This window comes from Elephas maximus, chromosome 6 (assembly GCF_024166365.1).
Source record: "Elephas maximus indicus isolate mEleMax1 chromosome 6, mEleMax1 primary haplotype, whole genome shotgun sequence".
NCBI lineage: Eukaryota > Metazoa > Chordata > Mammalia > Proboscidea > Elephantidae > Elephas > Elephas maximus.
Genome location: NC_064824.1, coordinates 70,731,304 through 70,757,611, shown reverse-complemented (window position 1 = coordinate 70,757,611; position 26,308 = coordinate 70,731,304). Strand labels below are relative to the sequence as shown.

The following is a 26,308-nucleotide window of genomic DNA, read 5'->3' as shown; positions in this document are numbered from 1 at the left end:
AGAAACCATCAATGATCTGATGCACCGTCACTTTATGTTCCATCAAGGGTCAGGACAGAGGGAAACACTGCCAATCAGGGTTATTAGATATTGACCTACAGAGGAATACAGAGTGTAGAAATGTTCAAAGGTAAAGCAAAACGAAATGCACTTTAGAATTGTCAAGATATAATCAGCTAACGCTCTGGATCTTCCGCCACAAATTAACCCAACAAAAAATGCACAAGACCTTTACAGGAAAACTTTACAAAATCTGCTAAAACTCTTCCACAAAAGAAAATCTAAATAAATGGAGAGATACACCGTATTTGTAGTTGGGATGACCTGATAATGTAAAGATTGCTCTCCTCCTCATATTAATCTATCAGTTTAGTGCAATTCCAATTAAAGTTCAAGGAAAGTTTTTTTAAAGAAGTTGAAAAACTTATTCTAAAGCTCATATGGAAAAATAAAAGTCTAGGTAAAGCAATTTCAGAAAGACGGGGAAAAAGAGGCTATAAGGGTAAGAAACGCATTCAGCTACAAACATCAGAAAACCCTACTATAGGTGCCTACAAGGAGAATGATTTGACTGAAGCAACAGACCCAGAGACAGGCAGTCTAGGCCTGATATTGACAGTTAAACAGTGCCATCAGTGACCCAGGCTCTTTCGGTTTTCTTGTCCTGTCATCCTTAGTATGTAGGCCTTCGTTCCCATGCTTGTGACCTCATAGTTGTGAAGCAGTATTGTATCTTTAGGCTTCATATCTATGTACATTCTAGCCAAGAAAAACAGGAGAGTGGGAAATGATGACTGGCTTTCTCATGGTGATCCTTTTTTCTTGAGAAAGGCAGCCCTCCTTAGGGAATTTTGTCTCCATCTCAGTATTGATAACTGCACCACAAATATTTTTATTTTATTTTTTAAAGGTGTCCACTTTTTTTTTAATTTTATTGTGCTTTAAGTGAAAGTTTACAGCTCAAGTCAGTTTCTTGTACAAAAATTTATACACACATTGTTATGTGACACTAGTTACTCTCTATAAGATGACAGCACACTCCTTTCCAATCTGGATATCCTGTGTCCATTTAACCAGCTCCTGTCCCTTTCCGCCTTCTCAACTTGGCTCCAGACAGGAGCTGCCCATTTAGTTTCATGTATCTACTTGAACTAATAAGCACACTCTTCACAAGTATCATTTTATGTCTTACAGTCCACTCTAATCTACCTCAAATATTTTTAACTGGGCACATTACTGTCCCAAACAAAATTGGAGTTCTGTTAGTAAAAATGAAAGGGAGAATGGACATCGAATATGTAATTAGAGAGTTGGCTATAAAGGAGCACTTAATCTTTGGGCAAGGAACAAAGAAACTGTACTTCTGACACAAGTGAAACAAATTCACTTGAAATAGAATAAAAAGCTCAAAATATACCCTTGAATATATGGGAACTTGTTGTTTGATAAAGGTAGCCTGACAAGTCAGTAGAAAAGCAATGGATTGCTGAATAGATGATGTTTAGAAACTGATACACAGTACAGAGAAAAATAAAGTTGGAACCTTATGTCAACCCATATATAAAGATAACTTCTAAATGGATAAAAGACTTAAATATGAAAATAAAGCTATAAAGTGAACAGCAGAATATGTAGCAGAATATTTTTGTGACTACTGGTGTAAGGAAGGACTTAATATCCTATGAGAAATAACATTAAAAAAATAGATGGATATGATTACATCGAAATTAAGAATCTTTATTCAATGAAGGACATAATAGGTAAGGTTTAACAGTTGGGTGACTATATGAGAGAAGATGTTGGCAATATTAAAAATTGACAAGGGATTCATATCTAACAGTGCTGTCCAATATGACAGCCACTACCCACATCTGGTTATTGAACACTTGAAATAGGGCTAGTACAACTGAAGAACTGAATTTTTAATTTTAATTAATTTAAATAATCACATATGACTAGTAGCTACCTGTTGGACAGTGTAGAACTAGAGTATTCAAAGAATTCCAGCAAATCAGCAAGAAGAATACAAGCTTTTCCAATAGAAAAATAGGTCAAGAATGTAAATAGGCTGGTAGAAAGGGAAGCCAAAATAGCTAGCAATTATATGAAAAAATCCAAATTCACAAATAACTAGAGAAATGCAAATTAAAACTATAAGAAAGTATTGCTGAAAGTTAGAAAGTGACATAATACCAAGTGTTGGTCAGGATGTAGGAAAGAGCGATCCTCATTTACTGCTGATGTTTTCCATTTTGGAAAACAATCTGGTGAAATTAAATTTTATTTAATATTAAATAGCCAATCACTCTAACTCACCTACCCTAGAATATCTAACACAGAGGTCATCAACAAGGCTTCTGTATACGGATATCCATCATAATGTTAAGGAGCCCTAGTGGTGCAAATGGTTAAGCGCTCAGCTGCTAACCGAAAGATTGGCAGTTAGAACCCATTCGGCCATTCCACAGGAGAAAAACCTGGAAATGGCTTCAGTAAAAATTACAGCCAAGAAACCCTTATAAGGCAGTTCTACTCTGTCACATGGGGTTGCTATGAGTCAAAACTGACTCAACGGTACCTAACTACAAGCTCACAATTGTATGTGGGAGCGGAGATTTAGAGGCAACATAAGCTAATCATGGAGGAAATGGATAAGAAAAATGCAGTGGAGGCATACTATAAAATCCTCTGTTACAGTCAAAAATAACGAACCAGAACTACACGTAGCAACATGGATAGAGCTAGTGTTTGGTGAAAAGGTAAGAAACAGATTGAAGTGTTGTGATCCAATACTTCACAACATGTTTTCTCCTTTTCAAAATGGGCGATAGAGAGTTGAACATAACTAACTCCATAATGATACTGTAAGTAACCTCTAAGGTTTTTTTCTTGGCATTTTGTACACTGTCACTTTCAATATCATTTTCTATTACACCAGCTGCACTGCTGTGTTTCCAAAGGCGTGTGGGGTCTTCTTGGCCCTTGTGGCCTTGGTCTTCTCTTCTTTGTTCTCTTTGGAGATGCCTTCAGCCTGTAAGGTGGCAGCTGGGAAGGTTGCCTGACGCTTTTGGTCTGTAACTTTATTCTTGCTCCTTATCTCAGAGTAAACTTGGCAGGCCAGTTCCACTAGCTGGGTCCAGATATCCAGAATGCATACTTTTAGTCTGATAAAGAGTTTCTTGTAGTTGTTTTTTGATGTATTTTCATTTGACCATCTGTGAGCTTCGTACTTGAAGATACTAGGGAATCCTTGCAAAAATGATATATAAGCTCTGAGGTAGAAATTGCTTTTTGGGACTCCATAAAGACAGCCTGAGTTGCTGCTGGACCTACCATTGGTGTCACCTCCTTATAAACTTTCTCTCTCTTCCTGGCTTCGAGTACATTTCATTGGCTTGACTGCTCCAGGGCACAGACCCTAATCAGGCAACAGTATCCCATTAATGTATACTTCAACATAACATATCAATAAAAACAATACTATATTATTCAAAGATGCTAACATAGCTAAGGACTTATACCAAACAATGGGAGTCCAACAGTTACACGCTTGACTACTAGCCAAAAAGTTGGCAATTCGAACCCACCCAAAGGCATCTCAGTAGACAGATTTAGAGATCTGCTTCCAAAAGGTCACAGCATTGAAATTCCTAAGGGCACAATTCTACTCTGACAACCATGGGTTTGATATAAGTCAGAATCGACTTAATGGCACAATAACAACCAAAAACCAAACCAAACCCATTGCCATCAAGTCAATTCCAACTCATAATGAGTGACCCTACAGGACAGAGAAAAACTATCCCATAGGGTTTCCAAGGCTGTAAATCTTTAAAGAAGCAGACTGCCACACCTTTCTCCCACCGAGCAGCTGGTAGGTTCAAACCACTGATCTTTCAGTTAGCAGCCAAGCACTTTAACCACTGTGCCACCAGGGTTCCTACAATAACAACATACCAAGTGTATTACAGTTGGTGCCTATGAGGGAGAGAGTGTAAGGGAAGCAGGGAGCAAAGATGAAGGAGAAAAATGAAAGTGTTGCTGCAAACAATTGTGTGATGAGATGCCATAAAGGAAAAAAATACGGTCATCTTAACCCTCTGCCCCTGATGTCTAAAGGGAAAGGAGGAGCAAAATGCAGCCTGGTACCTGAATTTTCTAGATCCTCTAGTCACTGTCTATGGTTTGCTTGGTATCATACATATTTTATGAGCTAAACAGAAGCTTCATCTGTGTTCTGTTGCCTCTTTTGTGACAGTGCTTGCTTTAAACACAAGCATGTTTATGACTCATTATATTGGGCTCTGCTGCTTTCTATAAACTCCACCAGCTGCTTTTGCTTTTGCCCAACATACTATTTTATGTTCCACTCCAGTACTTCCTGAAAGAACATAATGCTTTGTGACACCTGTATTGCAGAAAATGTCTGAATGTTGACGTGTAACTACAAGAACTGCAGAGGGAAAGGGACAAGAGAAGAACAGGGCCTGTGACCATCCACAGGCGGTTGCGGAGGCTGCTCTGGGGAGCAGGTTTAAATACTGTTCTCTCAAACGAGGTTCTCTTCTACGTGTATCATTTAATCCTCTGTGTCTGAGAGGATTTGCATAATCATGTGACTGGGCCTGGGATTTAATTCCTATGGAAATTTTGATGTTTTTTCTGATGCATGCATTCTCTCTTGCTCTCTCTCTCTTAGAATTTTGCAGGAGTGGATTACAAGTTAATCTTGTAAATCTTTCATAAATTGAAATAAATTGAAAAGTGTGCAGACCTGAGACAGAAAGTGACTGGACACTGTTGTATTTTATTGTACCTTCCCAAAGGCATTATCACAATCTCTCTGTAAATCAATTTCCCTCCTGGCTTGGCTTTTTTTATTTTTATTGATTACTTAAATAAATTAATGACTGCCCAGGAAATAAAGTGTGACACTTCAATTTCAAAAAACTGCCTTTAAAATAATGGAAGTTCATATCTATATGTATTTCCAAATTACACGCATAAGAGTAGTTACTTTAGTTCATTCTTTGTAAAGCTTTCCTCTTCTCCAGAATAATAATGCCTCTGGAATAGTGGCAATATAGATATATTTTGCACGTGAAAATTATTTCTTTTTACTCATCACCCCCATTATTTCCAGTTAGCACCCTACCTCCAAAACAATAGAATTGAAATCTAGCACACACTTGATTTAGGCTGGTGGAAATTTATAAGCAGTTATATTTCAGGGATATATATAGGGTTGCTATGAGTTTTTTTAATTTTTTTTATTTTTATGAGTTGGAATCGACTCGATGACAATGGGTTATACGTATATATATATATACACATATATATACATTTTTTAAGGTATTTATTTCAAGGAATTGGTTTACACAGTTTTAGGGACTGCCAAGTCTGAAATCCAGGTAAGCCAGCAGGCTGGAGCTGATGTTACGATCTTGAGACAGAATTTCTTCTTCCACAAAGAAACCTCAGTTTTGCTCTTCAGGCCTTTCAACTGATTGATTGGATGAGGCTTATTGTAAGAACAGGTTGTGAGGGAGGGGTGAGACCTCCTCATTTAACATCACGAGGAGAGTCATTATCAGCAGCAACATCCAAGGCTGATTTCTATGAGGCGGAGGTCAGATGTACCTGCACCCTCCAAACTTTGTCCCAATTCTGACACCAGCCGTCCTCCTACAGCACTCTCTATGTCTCTGCTGGGTTAGGTAATTCATTGCAATGGCCACACAGAACTCACAGACCATACTGACAGTTATGGCACTTATTAGGGAAATAACAGGTTACAATCGAGGATCAAGAACTCAGGACACCATTCTTCGATCAGGACAGCCTCTTCTCAGTCCACACCTTCAGGCAGGACTATCTCTGACTCTTGGCCCCTTGGGCCAGCCTCTGCCGTGTTACAAATCTCTTTAGCTCCGCCAGCAAGTGCCCAGAGGCACCCCACTCCACCAGCAAGCCTTGGCTCAAAGGTGCTCAGCTCTCTCTCTTTGTGAGTCAGCACATCCAGTGTAACAACCTTGCCCCCTGGGCCAGGAAGCCCACTGTGCCGTCTCACACTGGTCTCCTGGTTCTGCTACCAGTGTTTTTCCTCTGCCACCACTTCTTGCTGTCTTGTGCTGTCTCCAGTGCTACAGATCTCTCTCACTGTCTTACGGGTCTAGGAGGTTCTCAGCATATAGATCCCAGGTTCAAAGGACATGCTACACTCCCATCTCTTCTTCTTGGTTGTAATGAGGTCCCCCCTTTCCACCTCTGGGATGGCTCATTTTAGCCTAGCTGGATGCCAAAATTGACCAATCCCATCATTAGGGGCCCATACACCTTATTCGTATGGTCCCACCCCCACAGAGGTGCCATGTACCTTATTTGCATTATTAACAATCTGTCCAATCCCCTTGGTGGGTCACGAGCACCTTATTTTCACAGCCTCACCCAATCATTTAGTGGTAGTTATAAGACCATGGCTACAAAGGCCATATAAAAGCAAGCTATTACACTGCACTTACCCAGATTATGAAGATAATTTCCTTTAATTAAAGTCAACTGAATGTAGATGTTAACCATATTTGCTAAATACTTCATAGCAGGGGTAGATTATCTGATAGGCACCGTGCCTACCTTGCTTACCAGATCATCTTTAGTGAAAAATTTCACATTAAAAATTGTTCACTACACAGTATAGGTATAGAACTTTCTAATGGGGAGGAAGGCAAGATGATGCCAAGTAAAAATAGACTAGTTCAAACCTAGGAAGATAAGGGTAAATTTCAAGGTAACCGCAAATAAAGTTAATAAACCTACTCATCAAAATAAAGAAGAAAAACATAAAGTCTCAGTAAAAACAAAATCTACAAAAACAAAAGAAATTAAAAAAAAAAAAAAAAACCCGCAAACAAAAGGAATTCAGCCCAGGGGAGTAAGAGGAACAAAGAAAACGTCTGTGCCACACACAGAAAAAAGTGCTACAAAATGACAGCAATAAACTCACACCTATCAATAATTGCACTGAATGTAAATGGCCTAAATGCACACATAAAGAGACAGAGAGTGACAGAATGAATAAAAAACAGGACCCATCAATATGCTGTCTACAAGAGACTCATCTTAGAAACAAAGACATAAATTTATTAAAAATCAAAGGATAGAAAAAGAAATACATCAAGCAAACAGCTACCAAAAAAGAGCAGGACTGGCAATACTGATCTCAGATAAAATAGGCTTTAAAACAAAATCCACCATGAAAGACAAAGAAGGGCACTATATAATGATTAAGGGGACGATCCATCGTGAAGACATAACCATAATAAATATCTATGAATCCAATGACAGGGCTCTAAAATGCATAAAACAAACTGTAACAACACAAAAGAGAAATTGATAGTTCTAACTTAAGAGTAGGAGGCTTCAACACAGCACTCTCAGTAAAGGACAGAGCATCTATAAAGGAACTCAGCAAAGACACAAAAAATCTAAAGGATGCAATCAGCCAACTTGAACTCATAAACATATATAGGACACTCCACCCAATGGCTACAAAGTACACATTCTTTTCCAACACACTTGGAATGTTCTCCAGAATAGACCACATCCTAGACCACAAAGCCACCCTCAACAAAATCCAAAACATTGAGATAATACACAACATCATCAAAGTGGAAATTAACAACAGGAAGAGTAAGAAAAAAAATCAATTACATGGAAACCGAATAGCATCCTGCTTAAAAAACACTGGGTAAAAGAAAAAATAAGAGATGGAATAAAAAAATTCCAAGAATGAAAATACGTCATACCAAAACCTTTGGAACACAGCAATGACAGTGCTAGGAGGTCAATTTATAGCAGCACATGCACACATCAAAAAAAAAGAAAGGGACAAAATCAAAACATTTAGCTACACAACTTGAACAAATAGAAAGAGAAGAGCAAAAGAAGCTAACAGCCACCAGAAGAAAGGAAATAATAAGGATCAGAGCAGAAGTAAATGAAATAGAGACTAGAAAAACAGCAGAAAGAATCAACAAAACCAAAAGTTGGTTCTTTGAAAGGATCAACAAAATTGACAAACCACTGGGCCAAATCAACAAAAGAAAAACAGGAGAGGACACAAATAACCCAAATAAGAAATGAATTGGGGGACATTACAACAGACACAAATTAAATAAAAAGGATCATAACAGAGTGTTATGAAAAACTTTACTCCAACAAATTTGAAAAACTAGAGGAAATGGACAAATTTCTAGAAACACACTACCTACCCAAATTAACACAAGCTGATGTTGAAAATCTGAACAGATCCATAACAAGAAAAGAGATTGAAAAGGTAATTAAAAAAAAAAAAAGCTCCAGCCCAGTTGGCTTCACTGGAGAATTCTACCAAACATTCAGAGAAAAACTTACACCAGTACATAGAAAAGGAAGTGATACCTCCGAATTCACTCTATGAAGCCAGCATAACCCTGATACCAAAACCAGACAAAGATACCACAAGAAGAAAAAAATTACAGATGAATATCTCTCATGAATATAAATACAAAAATTCTCAACAAAATTCCAGCCAGTAGAATTCAGCATCATGTCAAAAATATAATACACCACAACCAAGTAGGATTCATACCAGGTATGCAAGGATGCTTCAACATTAGAAAATCAGTCAACGTAATCCATCACATAAATAAAAGAATCACATGATCATCTCAATTGATGAAGAAAAGGCATTTGACAAAATCCAACACACATTCCTGATAAAAAACTCTCAATAAAATAGGTATAGAAGGGAAATTCCTCAACATAATAAAGGGCATCTATACAAAACTAAGAGCCAACATCATTCTTAATGGAAAGAACCTGAAAATATTCCCCTTGAGAACAAGAACAAGACAAGGATGCCCTTTATCACCACTCCTATGTAACATTATATTGGAAGTCCTAGGTAGAGCAATAAGGCAAGAAAGAGAAATAAAGGGCATCCAAATTGGTAAGGAAGAAGTAAAACTGTCCCTATTTGCAGAGGATATGGTAGTACACACAAAAAACCCAAAAGACTCCACAAGAACACTACTGGAACTAATAGAAAGATTCAGCAGAGTAGCGGGATACAAGATAAACATAGAAAAACCAGTTGGATTCCTATAGGCCAATAGAGAAAGATGAAAAGGAAGTCAGGAAAACAAACCATTTACAATAGCTCCTAAAAAAATAAAATACTTAGGAAAAAATCTAACCAGGGGTACAAAAGACCTATACAAAGAGAACTATGAAACACTACTGCAAGAAACCAAAAGAGATCTACATAAATGGAAAAATATACCATGCTCATGGATAGGTAGACTCAACATTGTGAAAATGACAATTCTACCCAAAGCAATTTACAAATACAGTGCAATCCTGATCCAAATACCAACAGCATTCTTTAAAGACATGGAAAAACTAATCTTTAACTTTATGTGGAAACGGAAGAAGCCCTGGATAAGTAAAGCACTATTGAAGAAGAATAAAGTAGGAGGACTCACACTACCTAACCTCAGAACGTACTATACAGGTACGGTAGTCAAAACAGCCTGGTACTGGTACAATGACAGACACATTGACCGATGGAACAGAATTGAAAACCCAGATGTAAATTCATCCACCTACAGTCACCTGATCTTCAGTAAGAGCCCAAAGTCTATCAAATGGGGAAAAGACAGGCTTTTTAACAAATGGTGCTGGCAAAACTGGATGTCCATCTGCAAAAAAATGAACAGGACCCATACCTCACACCATACAAAAAAACTAATTCAAAATGGATCAAAGATTTATATATAAAGCCAGAAACTATAAAGATCACAGAAGAAAAAAATAGGATCAACACTAAAGGCCCTAATAAACAGCATTGCATTAACAGGATATAAATCATAACTAACAACACACAAACTCCAGAAGATAAGCTAGATAACCAGGATCTTCTAAAAATTAAACACACTCATCATTGGCATATTGCATTGGGCAAATCGGCAGCAAGATATCTCTTTAAAGTGTTAAAAAAACAGATGTCACCTTGAGGACTAAGGTGCCCCTGACCCAAACCGTGGTGTTTTCAATCGCCTCATGTACATGCGAAAGCTGGGCAGTGAATAAGGAAGACCAAAGAAGAATTGACGCCTTTGAATTGTGGTGTTGGCGAAGAATATTGGCTATACCATGGATTGCCAAAAGAACAAACAAATCTGTCTTACAAGTAGTGCAACCAGAGTGCTCCTTAGGTACAAGAATGGTGAGATTACATCTCACATACTTTGGACATATTGTCAGGAGGGATCCATCCCTGGAGAAGGACATCATGCTTGGTAAAGTAGAGGGTCAGCAAAAAAGAGGAAGACCCTCAATGAGATGGATTGACACAGTGGCTGCAACAATGGGCTCAAGCATAGCAACGATTGTGAGGATGGGGCAGGACCGGGCAATGTTTTGTTCCGTTGTGCATAGGGTCACCATGAGTCAGAACCACTCGATGGCACCTAACAACAACAACAACATGCTCATCAAAAGACTTCACCAAAAGAGTAAAAAGAGAAATTACAGACTGGGAAAAAAAATTTTGACTATTACAAATCAGACAAAGGTCTAATCTCTAAAATCTACAAGAAAATCCAACACCTCCACAACAAAAAAACAAATAATACAATTAAAAAATGGGCAAAGGAAATGAACAGACACTTGACCAAAGAAGACATTCAAGCAGCCAACAGACACATGAGGAAATGCTCCATCACTAGCCATTAGAGAAATGCAAATCAAAACCACAATGAGATACCATCTCACCCCAGCATTACTGGCATGAATCAAAAAAACAGAAAATAACAAATGTTGGAGAGGCTGTGGGAAGATTGGATCTCTTATGCACTGCTGGTGGGAATGCAAAATGATACAGCCATTTTGAAAAACGATATGGTGCTTCCTTAGAAAGCTAGAAATATAAATACCTTAAGATCCTGCAATCCTACTCCTAGGAATATATTCTCGAGAAATAAGAGTCGTCACATGAATAGACATATACACACCCATGTTTGTTGCAGCATTGTTCACAATAACAAAATGATGGAAACAACCTAGATGCCCATCAACAGATGGATGGATAAACAAACTATGGTGCATACACGTAATGGAGTGCAATGCAACGATAAAGAAAAATGATGAATCTGCGAAGCATCTCACAACATGGATGAATCTGGAGGGCATCATGCTGAGTGAAATCAATCAATCACAAAGGACAAATATTGTATGAGACCAGTACTATAAAAATCCATGAAAGGTTTACACACAAACAGAAACAACCTTTGGTGGTTACAAGGGAGGGGAGGGGTAGGGATGGAAAAACACTAAATAGACAAGTGGTAACTTTCATGAAGGATAAGACAGTGCACAATACTGGGGAAGCCAGCACAACTTGTACAAGGCAAGGTTATGCAAGCTCCACAGACACATCCAAACTCCCTGAGGGACCGAATTGCCAGGCTGAGGGTTGTAGGGATGGTCTTGGGGAACATCTAGCTCAACTGGCATAACACAGCTTATAAAGAAAATGTTCTACATTCTACTTTGGTGTGTAGCATCTGGGGTCTTAAAAGCCTGTGAGTGGCTATCCAAGATATTCCACTGGTCTCACCTCTTAGAGAGCAAGAGAGAATGAAGAAAACTAAAGACATAAGGGAGAGATTAGTCCAAAGGACTAATGGACCACATCTACCACACCTTCAACCAGACTGAGTCCAGTACAACTAGATGGTACCCAGCTACCACCACTGACTGCTCTGACAGGGATCACAATAGAGGGTCCTGGACAGAGCTGGAGAAAAATGTAGAAAAAAATTCTAACTCACAAAAAAAGACCAAACTTACTGGCCTGACAGAGACTGGAGAAACCCTGAGAGTGTGGTCCCTGGACACCAATTTAGCTTAGTAATAAAGTTACTCCTGACATTCACCCTCCATCTAAAGATTAGAGAGGCCCATGAAACAAAACGAGACTAAAGGGACACACCAGCCCAGGGGCAAGGACTAGAATGCAGGAGAAGACAGGAAAGCTGGTAATAGGAAACCCAAGGTCGAGAAGGGAGAGTGTTGACATGTTGTGGGGTTATTAACCAATGTCATAAAACCATATGTATACTATTTAATGAGAAGCTAGTTTGTTCTGTAAACCTTCATCTAATGTACAATAAAAAAAAATTGTTCAGTACATGTCAGTAAGCACAAGTAAGCCCATGCTTACCTTGCTTACTGGGTCATCAGCCCCTGTTAGGGATTGTAAGTTGGAAAAGAGGCTTTGATTCTGTAGGAAGGTACTGTGGGGTTGGGAGAGAGACAGACACCCGCCATATCTGGAAGCAGAATCTTTGATATGGTTAAAAAAAATATGAAATTGTTCACTACAGATGATCTGGTAAGCAAGGTAAGCACTGGGTTTCCTCGCCTATTGGATGGTCCACACCTGCTTCACAGCAACACCTAATTAGTGTTTAATTTATCAACTGGGCACTGTTGCTCTGCCAAATTGACACATAAAAGTAACCATCATAGAAATTCAGGCAAGGTACAGAGGGAATGGCTTGTCGCTGGGGCCTCAGCTGGAAGACACAAAGGCTCAAGATGAAACCAACTGAAGGCTTGTTCACTCACGTGTCTGGAGGTTGATGCTGGCTGTCAGAGGGGGCCCTCAGTTCCTCTACACAGGAACCTCTCCATGTGGTCACTTCTTTCCATGTGGGCTAGTTGGAATTTACACACCATGTTGTAGCTGGTTCCAAGGACAAGTATCCTGAGAAAGCCAGGCTGAACCTGTGTCCTTTTTATAACCTGACCTCAGAAGTCACATAGCATCACTCCCACCACACCCCACTGATTCGGGCTGTCACAGCCCCCGTCCAGATTCAAGGAAAGAGAATCTAGATTCCGTCTCTTGGTAGGAGTGTTAGAGTATATAAAGAGTATATGTGATACGATAAATATATTGGTGCAACCATTTTCAAAAAATGCGATCTGTCGCAATGACCAACTCATTTTAACTTAGAAAAGAAGCTCAAATCCCAGGACAGCTTTGGTGCTCAACATTGTACTTTTCTAAGCAGTCTGTTTGAATAGGTTGTTTTTCTAAAATAAGTAAATGAAACCAGTAACTAAATGTTCAGTTCTTTCTAAATTGCCAATAAAAAGACCTCTTAGAATGTAATCAATGTCACTGAAATGTACACGTAGAAACTTAAATTGGTATGTTTTATATTCTCTGTGTATATTCTCAACAACACAAAATAAAATAAATAATTTATTTAAAAAAAAGAGAGAGAGACTTCTTATACTGGTTTACTAGCTTTTTGACAATAATGATCAGAAAATATAGTAGGGTTAAGCTATTTTATTTACAACATAAAATTAACTCTGCATGGCTAATTAATTAGGACTTTTTTGGGTACAAGTGACAGAATTGAACTCAAAGCAGTTTAAGAGAGGAATTCGTCGTCCATGAATCTACAATGTCCAGGGCTTCAGACGGATCCAGTACAGCAGGATCCTGGGACTCAAAGGGTGTCATCAGGACTCTGTCTCTCGCTTTCCATTCCTTGGCTCTGCTTTCCTCTGTACTGGTTTACTCCCAGGGATGCTTTCTGCTTGGGGTGGGAAGAATGGGACTCCAGCATCACCAGGTTTAAATAGGTTTTATAGTTGTTGTTGGGTGCCATGGTTTCAACTCATAGCAACCCCAAGTGACAAAGTAGAACTGCACCATAAAATTTTCTAGGTTGTAATCTTTACACAAGCTGATAACCAGTCTTTTTCCTGAGAAGCCACTGGTGGGTTTTAACTTCCAGCCTCTCAGTTAGCAATGAATCACTTAACCCTTTGGGCCACCAAAAACAAACAAACAAACAAACCCTTTGCCATCCAGTAGATTCCAACTCACAGCCACCTTATAGGACAGAGTAGAACTGCCCCATTTGGTTTCCAAGGAGCGCCTGGTGGATTCTCCTCAAACAGCCTTCACAGCCTGTGATCACAGGAGGTAAGCTCCTTCCCCAACCTTCTTGTTGTTAGTTCCTATCGAGCCTGGTCTGACTTACAGCCCCCTTATGTATAACAGAAGGAAATATTGCCTGCCTGCATCTCCAATAATTCCTGAAACAGAATTCTGGATCTGTGCGGGTCAGATGCTCACCCTGGTCAGTCACTATTCGGAAGGATGAGGGACTCTGATTGACCAGCCTGAATCACACCCCACTGATGGTGGTAGTGGCAGCGGGCGGAGGGCAGGGGGTCTTATGATTGACAGCTCCATCAGGTAATGGAAGGAGTAGTTGCTGAGTGGAACAGAAGGGCTCTAACACCAGAAAGCAGGAGAAAGTAGTGAAGCTGGCAAAACAACAGTTGCCACCAAAGCTAGTATGAGTTTTAATTCCTCATCAAACTTTGGTCTAGAATCTTGGTAGAGTTGAAAGGGAAAAAAATCAATCTCCTTAACCTTAAATTGGGACTACCTGATGAACAGCTTTCTGTAGGCTTATGCCACCAAGTGGATATAAATCTACGATGTTACATTTTTTCCCACTTTTGTAATTTTTTTAATGTTTTATCTTTCAAACCAAAAAAAAAAAAAACCCATTGCCATCGAGTCAACTCCAACTCATAGCAGCCCTGCAGGACAGGGCAGAACTGGGTTTCCGAGGCACAGCTAGTGGATTCAAGCGGCCGACATTTTGGTTAGCAGCCAAACGCTTGACCATTGCACTACCCTGTCCCCATCTTTGAAACAGCATGGTTAAACGTCAGTCTTCGGACTATACTGAGGTTTACAGGTTTCCTGTGGGAAAGTTAATATAAAATCTACTCTGTGTTAAATCACAAAGAAAAAAAAAAAAAGCCTCCCTTAACAAATCCTGTTGAAATACGATTTATGAGTCCATGCTTAGGTGTTTTAGTACAACGAGTCGTAAGTTTTATTAGTGCTTCCATTAATATTACCAGTCATGAGCCATAAAATTGACTGAGTATGTTCACAGGCTTCTATAAAACTCCTTCTGAATCACTAGTTTTTCTGTAAATTATATAAGCTACCTTTATAGGAAAAAAAGTGACAACTCATTTGGTTTTGGTTTAGCACTTGCATTCTTTAAGAGTAGAACCCTGGCTGCTCAGCACTGCAGGAGCTCTCAGAAGTCATCTAGTCTCGCTCTCTATTTCTCTGTGAGTGCAGCGTAGGCACTCAATACGTGTTCGCTGAATGGATGCATCTCCTTCCTGACACCACGCACCCACTACATAGTTCTCCAGGCTCAGCTTGAATAAATCTAAAACCCAAAACAATTTATTATTGCCCACAATATTTCTTTTTTTTTTTTTTTTTATGTTTGCTTTGAGACGAATTCTAATTATCAGAAATTTGTCCTAGGTTTTTTGTTTGTTTTTTCCATTGAGCCATGCAGAATCAGCCTACAATTTTCAGATTAAAATGGTTTGCCTGAGACTCTTCTTCTTCAGACTTTATGTTCTCATTTGGTCCAACTTGCCTTGTGTGTCATAGTTTCCATACCCACCTCTATCTTGACCACTTTACTTTGGTTGCATTCCAGGCAATCATTGGTCAACCATTAACCAGAGTTCTTTGGACATAGTTGTTCGTTCAGTTACAAATCTACCAGCCTGTCTGTTTTATAGTCCCCATTTTTGCATCTTATTTATAATGATAACTCAGGGGATTGTCAAATTATTTGCTGAAACCCCAGATAAACTATTTCAACAGACTTTACCTATACAAGGCAAAGTACTGAAAAAAGAAATAAGATAAATGTTATGGATTGAATTGTGTCCTCCAAAAATATGTGTTGTAAATCCTAACCTATGCCTGTGGTTATAATCCCATTTGGAAACAGATTGTCTTTGCTATCTTAATGTGGCAGGTTTAGTGTGGCAGGTGTCTTGAGTCAATCTCTTTTGAGATATAAAAGAGATTAAGTAAGCTAGCAAGCAGAGATAGAAGATAGATGCCATGCCACATGAAGACACCAAGGAGCCAAGGAACAAGGACCTGCCCCCAGAGCCAGCAGAGAAAGAAAGCCTTCCCCTAGAGCCAGCACTCTGAATTTGGACTTCTAACCTCCTACACTGTGGGAGAATAAATCCCTGTTTGTTAAATGTGGAAATTATTGGCCAATATCATTAATGTCACACACAAGTAAAATTTTGCTGAAGATCATTCAAAAGCGGTTGCAGCAGTACATCGACAAGGAGCTGCCAGGAATTAAAGCCAGATTCAGAACAGGTCTTGGAACCAGGGATATCATTGCTGATGTCAGATGGTTCTTGGCTGAAAGCAGAGAATACCAGAAAGATGTTTACCTGTGTTTTATTGACTATGCAAAGACATTCGACTGTGTGGATCATAACAAATTATGGATAACATTTCCTAAGAATAGGAATTCCAGAACAATTCATTGTGCTCATGTGGAACGTGTATATACACAGACCAAGGAGGCAGTTGTTCAAGCAGAACAAGGGGATACTGCGTAGTTTAAAATCAGGAAAAGCGTGTGAGGCGTAGTATCATTTCACCATACTTATTCAATCTGTTTGCTGAGTAAATAATCAGAGAAGCTGGACTATACAAAGAAGAACATGGCATCAGGGTTGGAGGAAGACCCATTAACAACCTGCAATAACAGATGTCACAATCTTGCTTGCAGAAAGTGAAGAGGACTTGAAGCACTTATTGATGAAGATTAAAGGCCTCTTTAAAGTATTAAAAAGCAAGGATGTCACCTTGAGGACTAAAGTGTACCTGATCCAAGCCATAGTGTTTTCAATCAGTGCATATGCATGTGAAAGCTGGACAATAAAGAAGAATTGATGCCTTTGAATTATGGTGTTGGTGAAGAATATTGAATATACTACAGATTGCCAGCAGAACAAACAAATCCGTCTTGGAAGAAGTACAGAAAGAATGCTCCTTAGAAGGATGGCAAGACTTCATCTCACATACTTCGGACATGTTTTCAGGAGAGACCAGTCCATAGGGAAAGGCATCATGCTTGGTATAGTAGAGGGTCAGTGAAAAAGAGGAAGAATCTCAATGAGATGGACTGACACAGTGGCTGCAACAACGGGCTCAAGTATAACAACAATTGGGAGGATGGCTCAGGACCAGGCAGCGTTTTGTTCTGTTCTACATAGGGTCACTATGAGTCAGAACTGACTCAACAGCACCTAACAACAACCACCACAAAGCCATCCACTTATGCTATTTCTGTTACAGCAGCACTAAATTACTAAGACAATAAGTTTTGTCTGGAATGTTCCCTATGCAGAACATCAGGTTGCCAGTCTACAGTTCACAGCATCCTCTTTCTTCCTGCTTAAAAAAGAAAAAAAAATTAAGACTTTCCCCTTTGATCATCTGATTTATTTCCCTTCTCCATGAACCATCAAAGAATATTACAAAGTTTCATTGATCTCATCCACAAATCCTGTGTGTATCCTTGGATGTCATTGTGGCAGGATAATATTTGAAGATATTACCTAATATTTAATTCCCTGAATTTCTTTTACTCAGTCTCTGCCCACTATTCATTTAGTCAATGCATTCATTGCCTCAGGGAATGGTTCTTACAGCAGAAAAGCAAAGAAAAGGCTGTTTAAGTTTCTAAGGTTTTGCCTTTGTACTTAAGAAACCAGGGCCCAGAGAGAACTCAGGTCATAAAAATTAGATGAGGAAAAACTATGTTATCAACAGAGTCTGCTTTTCCTGATCCTGTCATACCCCTCGCTTCCCCTCATCTCCACTCCTGGTCTGTTGAGCTACAAAAATTTACTCAGATTCGGGGAGGAAAAAGATGAAACCCTCGATATGCTTAGAAATTCAAGAATAGAAGAGGATGTGGGAAAGAGGCAAGACTTGAGGGTTTTCTCCTGTCCAGAATGAGTAGAAGTGTCTAGATGATATATCTGGTGGATTCGAACAGGTTAGCAGCCGGATGCTTAACTATTGCGCCACCAGGGCTCCAGATGATGTATCTAGGTAACCCAAAATAATCTCACAAATCCCTACTCTTCCCCAGTGCAATTTAGGCAATAGAAAAATGGTTTTCCATGAGCCCGAATAGCACAAAAGTGGTGGAAGTCATGCTAAGATGAGGGCTAAAAACAGAAATTAATAAATACTGGAAAGAAAAAGGAGTTCCTGGGTGGTGCAAATGGTTAAAGGACTTGACTGCTAACCAAAAGGTTGGAGGTTCGCGTCTACCTAGAGGCATCTTCAAAGAAAGGCCTGGTGAAAACCCTACAGAGCACAGTTCTACTCTGAGGTCACCATGAGTTGGAATAGATTCAAGTTCAACTAGTTTTTTTGGAAAGAAAAAAAAAAATCATTACCCATTGTAGTGGATACAGTGGTACATCACCCAGATTCCCTCTTTAGGGTCAATGTATCTAACCCACAGCTGCTGGGAATACTAGCAGCTGCAGACAGGGAACTGCTTCACCCAAGGTTATGTCCCTCCTGTGTCCAATGACCGGCTGATGGAGGGTTAATATGGTCCAGCCCTCTTTGCCTTAATATGAGACAACTCTGAAGGTCCATCCCAGTTCCAGAACTCTCAGAAGGATTGGCTGAGAACTCAGTTGCAACCACATTTGCAGGATACGCACACTTGCTTTGCCCAATCCTGCCTCCTCAGTTCCTTCCAGGTGTATCTCCCGAGAGCTCTCCCCAGTACATTTTCTGACTCACTTCTCAACTTGGGTCTGTTTCCAGGAACTCCAGTCGAAGGTATTTGCACATCTGAGTTTGTAGCTTGAGAATTCACACTTCTGCTTCAAACATAACTTTTCCACGTTTGGAGATAAATTATTTTAAAGCTTCTTGGTACATGATTGTACTTTTCTTCACTAATCTTCGGCTTCAGTTCTCTCATAACAATTTTACTTCTGCCCTTTTCATGGCTGGTAATGATTATGAAAGTGAAGCAAAGTAGGAATAGAGTGTTTTGACCTCTACTGTATTATTTGTTGCCCTCATTCCACCTACCCAAACATTGGACCAATATCTTCTTGGCCATCTTCTTTTGAGCAGACTAAAAAGGACCTCTTTGTCTTCAGTTTTTTTTTTTTTTTCTAATCTCATCTCACTCTGAGGTTTTAGTTTTTGGGGGGTTTTTCAGTCTTGTAACCACAATAATTTTACATCTTAAGATGGACGGTGGTTCCAGGGTCCCAAGCCAGTTTATGGAAACCTCCTTTGCAAGTCTGACTTTAAGTTCTCTAGCAGCTCGCCTTAGAGTGCAGGAGTAGTTGGCACCTTTTGTTTGAGACTTGAAAGCCTCTGCTAAAACTGATGTAGAGTCTCAAGTAATGTTCTGTTGTACTGGCAGTAACCTAAATACCTGTCATCAAGTGACTGTTTAAGTTAAATTATGATATATCCATTACAATGGAAAACCATAATTAAAAAAAAAAAAACAGCCATCGAGTTGATTCTGACTCATAGCAACCCTGCAGGCCAGAGTGTAACTGCCCCATGGGGTTTTCAAGGAGGGGATGGTGGATTCAAACTGCCAACCTTTTGGTTAGCAGCTATGCTCTTAACCACTGCACCACCAGGGCTCCACTAACCCCTAAAAGTATTAAGTACTGACATGAAAAAAAACATTATTAAGTAAAAGAATAAGTTGTTGAAGGATATGTATAGGCAAATATGTTTTGTGTTTTCTTTTTAAAATGTTATGTTTGGTGTGTATATATAAATATATATGTTTTTACATACATAGAAATTGCCAGGAATAAAGCACAAATGAGTACTAACAGCCGTTACTTCTGGAGAATAAAATTGTGAAATTTGAGCAGTGCAGAGGGGAAATTTTTATTTTTATTTAATACCCTTCAGTATTGTTTGAATTTTTATAATAACCAAGCATTATTTTTATTAACTAAAAAAGAAGAAAAAAAAACCTTAGTGGGAAAAATATAGTATATGAAACACTGGTGGTGTAGTGGTTAAGAGCTACGGCTGCTAACAAAAAGATCGGCAGTTCGAATCCACCAGGCACTCCTTGGAATCCCCGTGGGGCAGTTCTACTCTGTTCTAAAGGGTCGCTACGAGTCGGAATCCACTTGACGGCAATGGGTTTTTTATTGTATTGTTTTTCTTTTCTTTTTGTACTTTTTAATTACTTTTTATTGTAGTAAAATATATATAACAAAAAAATTGCCATTTTTTAATTGTGGAAAATATATATGTAGCAAAACATTTGCCATTTCAACATTCTTCACGACAGTTGAGTGACATTAACTTACATTCATCATGTTGTTGAACCATCACCCTTATCTGTTTCCAGATTTTTGCATCACCATTAACAGAAGCTCACTGTACCCTAAATGTTGAGTCCTCCTTCCCCCTCTCCCTCCTGCCACTCTTGGTAAACACTAATAAACTTCGGTCTCTATACACTTGTTTTTAAGGGGACTTTCCAAGCTCACCAGCCTGGGAGATGGTACTCTGGTGTCAGTTCTACCATTAACCAATGTAGACGCAGAAATACGCTATCCAAGAAGGCACACACTAATATATATGGCATATATGCAATTATGTAGCATAATATGATGGACAACCGTAACCTGCCATCCAGCACAAAACCTTCAACTTTAGCAATAATTTGCATCCACCTATGTGCTCTTCTCTATCCCATCAGTATAACCAGTAGCCTGAGTTTTGTATTCATCATCCCCTCACTTTAACAAAAAGTAGTTTTACACATGGCTAAACCACATACTGTATTGTTTGGTTTCGTTTGGAGTTTCCAGAGACAGTATCATGCAGTCTTCTGGGAACTGCTTTCTCATTCAACATTATGTTGTTGGTAGCTGTACTTCAGTGATTTTTGTGGCTGTATATTATTTCACAGAATAAATAGACTATATCAAAATTTATCTGTTGTCATTGAATTCTTGGGATATTTTCAGTTGTTTTTGCTATTACAAAAAGTGCTGCTATAAGCGTTCTTACACTTAGGTTATGTATGCAGGAATTTTAAGTCATAGGGTACGTCAATGTGTACCTTTATGAGAAAATACCAAATCAGTTTTGAAAGCGATTGTAAAATTTACACAGGTGCCATAAAATAGGAGAGTTCACACTGATTCACATTCGTACCATTGGTTTTGTTAGATTTTTAATCTAGTGGATATAAAATAGTATATATAATGTGGGCTTGCATTATAGAGTATATAATAATTTGCATTTTTTTTATTGCTAAGGAGGTTATACACTTATTTATATGAGATTTGTATATACATTTTTTTTCTTCTGAGAAAAGCCTGTTCATAGCTGCATACCCAGAGACTCTTCCAGAGTATATACTCCATAAATGTTGAATAAATGAGTAAATCCTCATATAACAAAATAAGACTTAAGAGAATGGACTTGTTAACTTATGAAAGATATTTAGCCACAAGGAAACCACAAGCCCTACTTTCCCAACATTGTCATTTAATAAATTTTCATTATATAGCTGCTTTAGTGTAAATGATTGATAGCTAAATCATGATTCTTTTGCATGATTGATTTAATTTTTAAAAAATTCATGTAATTAGCCTAAAGATGATTTTGTATATTAGTTATCTTTGGGGAAGCAGTACTCTGCTTCTGTTACTTAGTTTTAATGTCGGCAGGGTTCTAAATTTTGTTCTAGTGGTTGAATAACTCAGATAGTGCTACTGTTTTCAGAATGCTAACAGTTTTCAAAACAACGTGAAATATTGGACCTATCTAGATTAGCAGCAATTTTTTCTAACAGCAAATGACTGCTATAAGTTTTGTTTTTTCTTTTGTTGTTGTTTTTATAGTTGCCAATGAGTCAGCTCTAACTCCACAGGTTTTTCAATGGCTGATTTTTTTGGAGGTAGATCACCAGGCCTTTCTTCCAAAGTGCCTCTGGATGGACTCGAACTTCATTCAAACTGAGCTCATTCACTGTCTGCACTACCCAGAGACTCCCTACTGCAAATATATAGTAAAAATCACATCCACAAATCATGTCCAAGAACAGAAATGATTCCTAGTAAAGTGTAAATACCACACTGAGTGTTCCTGTCACCGTTGTCTACTAACACTTGTAAGCAGATATGTTGTATCAGGTACAATATTTGTGAAAAATTAATAGAAAAAAAAACAAGATTAAGAAAATTACCTAAAGCTTTATGAAATTTTTTCTAAATTTTATAAAGTATAAATAGATTATTATTACACAGTTTTAGCTTGTAGGTGTTCCAGAGAAGCATGATTCTAAAACCACACTTCTCATAAGAGTCTAAAACCATTAAAAACCCATTTCCTCTTTTTTTTTAAAAAACCAAACCCACTGACTTCGAATTCATTCTGACTCATAGCAACCCTGTAAGACAGAATAGATAGGAGGACAGTAGGTAAAGAAGTCACTGATAGCAAAAAAGTCAATTGGGAATTTTTATTTCTATTTCTGCAGTTCTTCTAAAGAAACCATAGAGGTGTGCTGTTCAGATCTGCCTTCAAGAAAGAACTTGACCTTTCTCTACAAAGAGTGCAATTATCTGACAACCTCCAGCTGTTAGTGCCTTCAGGCCACGCTTCGACTTTCCACCCACGGCCACACTCTTCCAGGGTAGCCCCAGCCAATGACAGCTTGGTGAAGATACCAGCCACTTCTGTCTCAAGTGCAGATTCTCATGGGCAATTCTCATGCCTCACTGGATTGGCCAAGACTTTGTTAAATCTACATCATGGTCTGAGGCTCTCCCTGTTGTTGTCATTGTTGTTGCCCTTGAAACAAGACACCCCCGACTTATGGCAACCCCATGCACAATGGAACAAAACATTGCCCAGTCCAGAGTCACCCCCATTAATCAGTTGATCCATTGTAATCCACAGAGTTTTCATTGGCTGATTTTCAGAAGTGGATTGCTAGGCCCTTCTTCCTAGCCCATCTTGGTCTGGAAGCTCTGTTGACACCTGTTCAGCATCATAGCAGCCCACAAGCCTGCACTGACAAATGGGTGGTGGCTGTGCATGAGGCACACTGGCAGGAAATCAAAGCCAGGTCTCTCACGTGGGAGGCAGGAATTCTACCACCGAATCACCAAAAGCCTAGAGGATCTCTCTGCTCAGTCCTAATTCTTCTCCCTTGTATCTCTAGGTTTTGTTCTAGTTACCCCCATCTTAGTTATCTGGTGCTGCTATGACACAAATACCACAAGTGGGTGGCTTTAAAAAACAGAAATTTATTTTCTCACAGTTTAGAAGGCTACAAGTCCGAATTCAGGGTGCCGGCTCTAGGGAAAAGCTTTCTCTCTCTGTCAGCTCTGGAGGAGTGTAGGACTTGAGGCCACATGGTTTCTTCTTGCCACTGATTGTTAAATGCGAGACGAAAGAGATGGACTTAAAAAACAAACTGTGCAAAAGAAAAACAGAACTTAAAGATTTGGAAAATTCTCTTGTACAAACTAAGGACATGTGTCCTATAATTTTTACCAAGGACGTAGCTACACTATCTTTTGTTAAAGAGATTTAAGCCTGGGAATGCTGGATCTAACCAACTATCACCAAAGAAAACCCATCAGTTTAGACTGAAGGGGACAGAGAAAAAACGAAAGGAAAGAATGCTGTCCACCTCTTGGACCACAGACAGGAAACAGGCCAAAGGAACTACATCTGTTATCCTCCAAGAAAAGAAAAAGACCATCCCTGGAGCAGCTCAGAGAACAGCAGAACAATTGAAGGAGCATGGGAGGCCAGGCCTTCTCGATTTCAAAGGGTGGGGACATGGTCTCCTGGACCTCAAACGGTGAGGCCACAGCCTCCTAGATTTCAAAGAGTTGAATCTTCACCAACTCGATTCCAGAGTGCAGGACTGATTTTAGGTGTGCCAAGGGGATGGGGCCACCATCCAAAGCTGAGGAGGCAGGCTGCCATGCCCAAGGGACATAGGAACGGAGCCTGCCAGGACTGAGAGGTGGGGTTGCCACTTAGATGGACTAGGAGAATGGGGCCACACAAAGCCAAGAGAGTGGAGTTGCCTTCCCAGTAGGCCTGGAAGGCAGAGCTGAAACCCAGGGCCAAGGGCATAGCTAACACTCAGAATCTGGAGGGCAGGGCCGTTGCCCAGATGATCTCAGAGGACAGAGGATTATCTTCAGGACTTGAGAGCTAATGTAATTTGTTCTGCTGGGTTGCTTGTTGCCCGTTATCCCTTCTTTCCTTCCACTTTCTTCATGTGTAATGGAAATGTCTACCTTGTTCCAATTCCACCATTGTGCTTTAGAAACAGATAACTTTTATTTTAGATTTCACAGGTTCACAGATGAAGAGGAATTTTGTCCCAGGGTGGAATAGGCCTGAAGCCTCATCCATATTTGAATTAGATGATTCAGAAAATGAGATTTTGGATTTGGAGTTGATTCAAGCCTTTTGGGATGATATGATGGGATGAATGTGTTTTGTATGTGGCAAGGACATGAATTTTGGGGTGTCAAAGGATGGAATGTTATGGACTGAATTGTGCCCCCAAAAATAAAAAAAAAAATACTTATCGTAAATCCTAATTTGTATGCCTGTGGTTATAATCCCATCTGGGAATAGGTTGTCTTTGTTATGTTAATGAGACAGGATTAGTGTAGAGTATTTCTTAAATCAATCTCTTTTGAAATATAAAAGAGATTAAGCAAGGAAGTGAGAGAAGCAGAGATGGGGAAAGAGAAATGCCAAGCCACATGAATATCACCCAGGGGCAGAAACTCAGAAGAGACAAGGGCCTTCATGCAGGGCTGACACAAAGAGAAAGTCTTCCCCTAGAACCAGAGCCCTGAATTAGGACTTGTAGCCTCCTAAACTGTGAGAAAATAAATTTCTGTTTCACTTACGGTATTTCTGTTATAGCAGCACCAGATAACTAAGACGCCCCCGATAAAACTTTTGCACTCCTAAATCTGTCTCAGCATCTGCTTCCAGAAGGACTCAATTGATACAATGTTCCTGTAGCAAAGGTTTTATTTAAACACAAGCTATAGCCTTTATTTTCCACTAGGAAGAAAGACTATTACTAAATTTTTGAATCGTGCATGGAACTGGTAGAGCTGTGGCTGGATTTATGGCAGTATGAAAACATTTCCACGGCCTAGGACCCTGGATTTAAGATTGGATTTAAGAAACCTTACTCATGGTTTAAAAACATTTTTTTTTTTTTTAATTTACTCATGGCAGTAATTAATGTAGAAAACCTCATGACATCAATTTATACTACTACTACTACTAATGGCTATCATTTATTGAGTAGTTACTATATGGCAGGAAATGTGCTAAGTGTTTTACATACATTATCTCCTTTAGTTCTAGAGGCTGATGTCTAAACACCATTAATTTATGAGTTAGTTAATTGCTCTTAAGAGTTTCAGCTTTAGCCAGGAAGCACATTAGCTCTGAATCTGGAAATTGCTATCCTGAGTCTGTAATGAATGCATTCATTCAAATGTTAATGTATAATGGTAGGTCTTCTGAACAGAAATGTTATGATGCTTATTAGTTTAGTCCAGTAAAATGTATACCATAGGAGTCATTATGAACTTTCCAACTGCACTATTTAGAAAAATACTCTTTTCTCTGTAAGAAAATGTGCATTTTTTAAAATTGTGGCCTGGATAATTACGATATGGTAAAATCAGTGTTTGATTTATACCAGCTCTACTCAAGTATGTTTTTTAAAATCTGGCCCAGGACTTCACAAAATGAGCTGGGAAAAGCATTGTTATTATAAGGAGGAATATGAAGGACGGAGAAAGTTGCCTGAGAGTGGAGTCAACACTATCAGATCCTAAAGTAGGAACCCCTGGCTATTTTGAGTTGGGGTTAGATTTTGTCCAGAATAAGCTATGAAAAGCACTATTGTTATATGCAGAAACATCAAGGGTGGGAAAGTTGCCTCAGAGTGGAGTGTGTAATACACTAGATGCGGTGGACTGTTCTGAACTGAAAGCTATAGACTCCAAATCGGTTGTCACTTATTGTTGTGTTCCTGGAGGGTCCCTCACCCACTGCTCCTATTCCTTCCCCCACTGCCTGCTGATTCCTTGAGGCCCCTGCTGCTGCTGCTGCTGCAGGACCTGCTCCCCTAGGGCCGGCCATGCTACAGCCAGACACAGAATCGGCTTCCGCCCAGAGCTTGGCCAGCCACCTTTCTGGTGCTGTAGTTTTGGGCTCACCATCACACACCTGCCCCTGCCCATCCCACTCCATCCCAGTACTGAGAAA

The 26,308-nt window shown here is 39.3% G+C and overlaps 1 long non-coding RNA gene across 1 annotated transcript in view; it reads left to right on the top strand.

The window, feature by feature from the left end:
• The window catches only part of LOC126077798 (uncharacterized), a 106,268-nt gene extending 83,240 nt beyond the window's left edge, over positions 1 to 23,028 (top strand). The window contains exon 3 of the long non-coding RNA XR_007517851.1: positions 22,515 to 23,028. This is a non-coding gene — a long non-coding RNA (uncharacterized LOC126077798). The remainder of the gene's footprint in view (positions 1 to 22,514) is intronic.
• Positions 23,029 to 26,308: the final 3,280 nt, after the last annotated feature.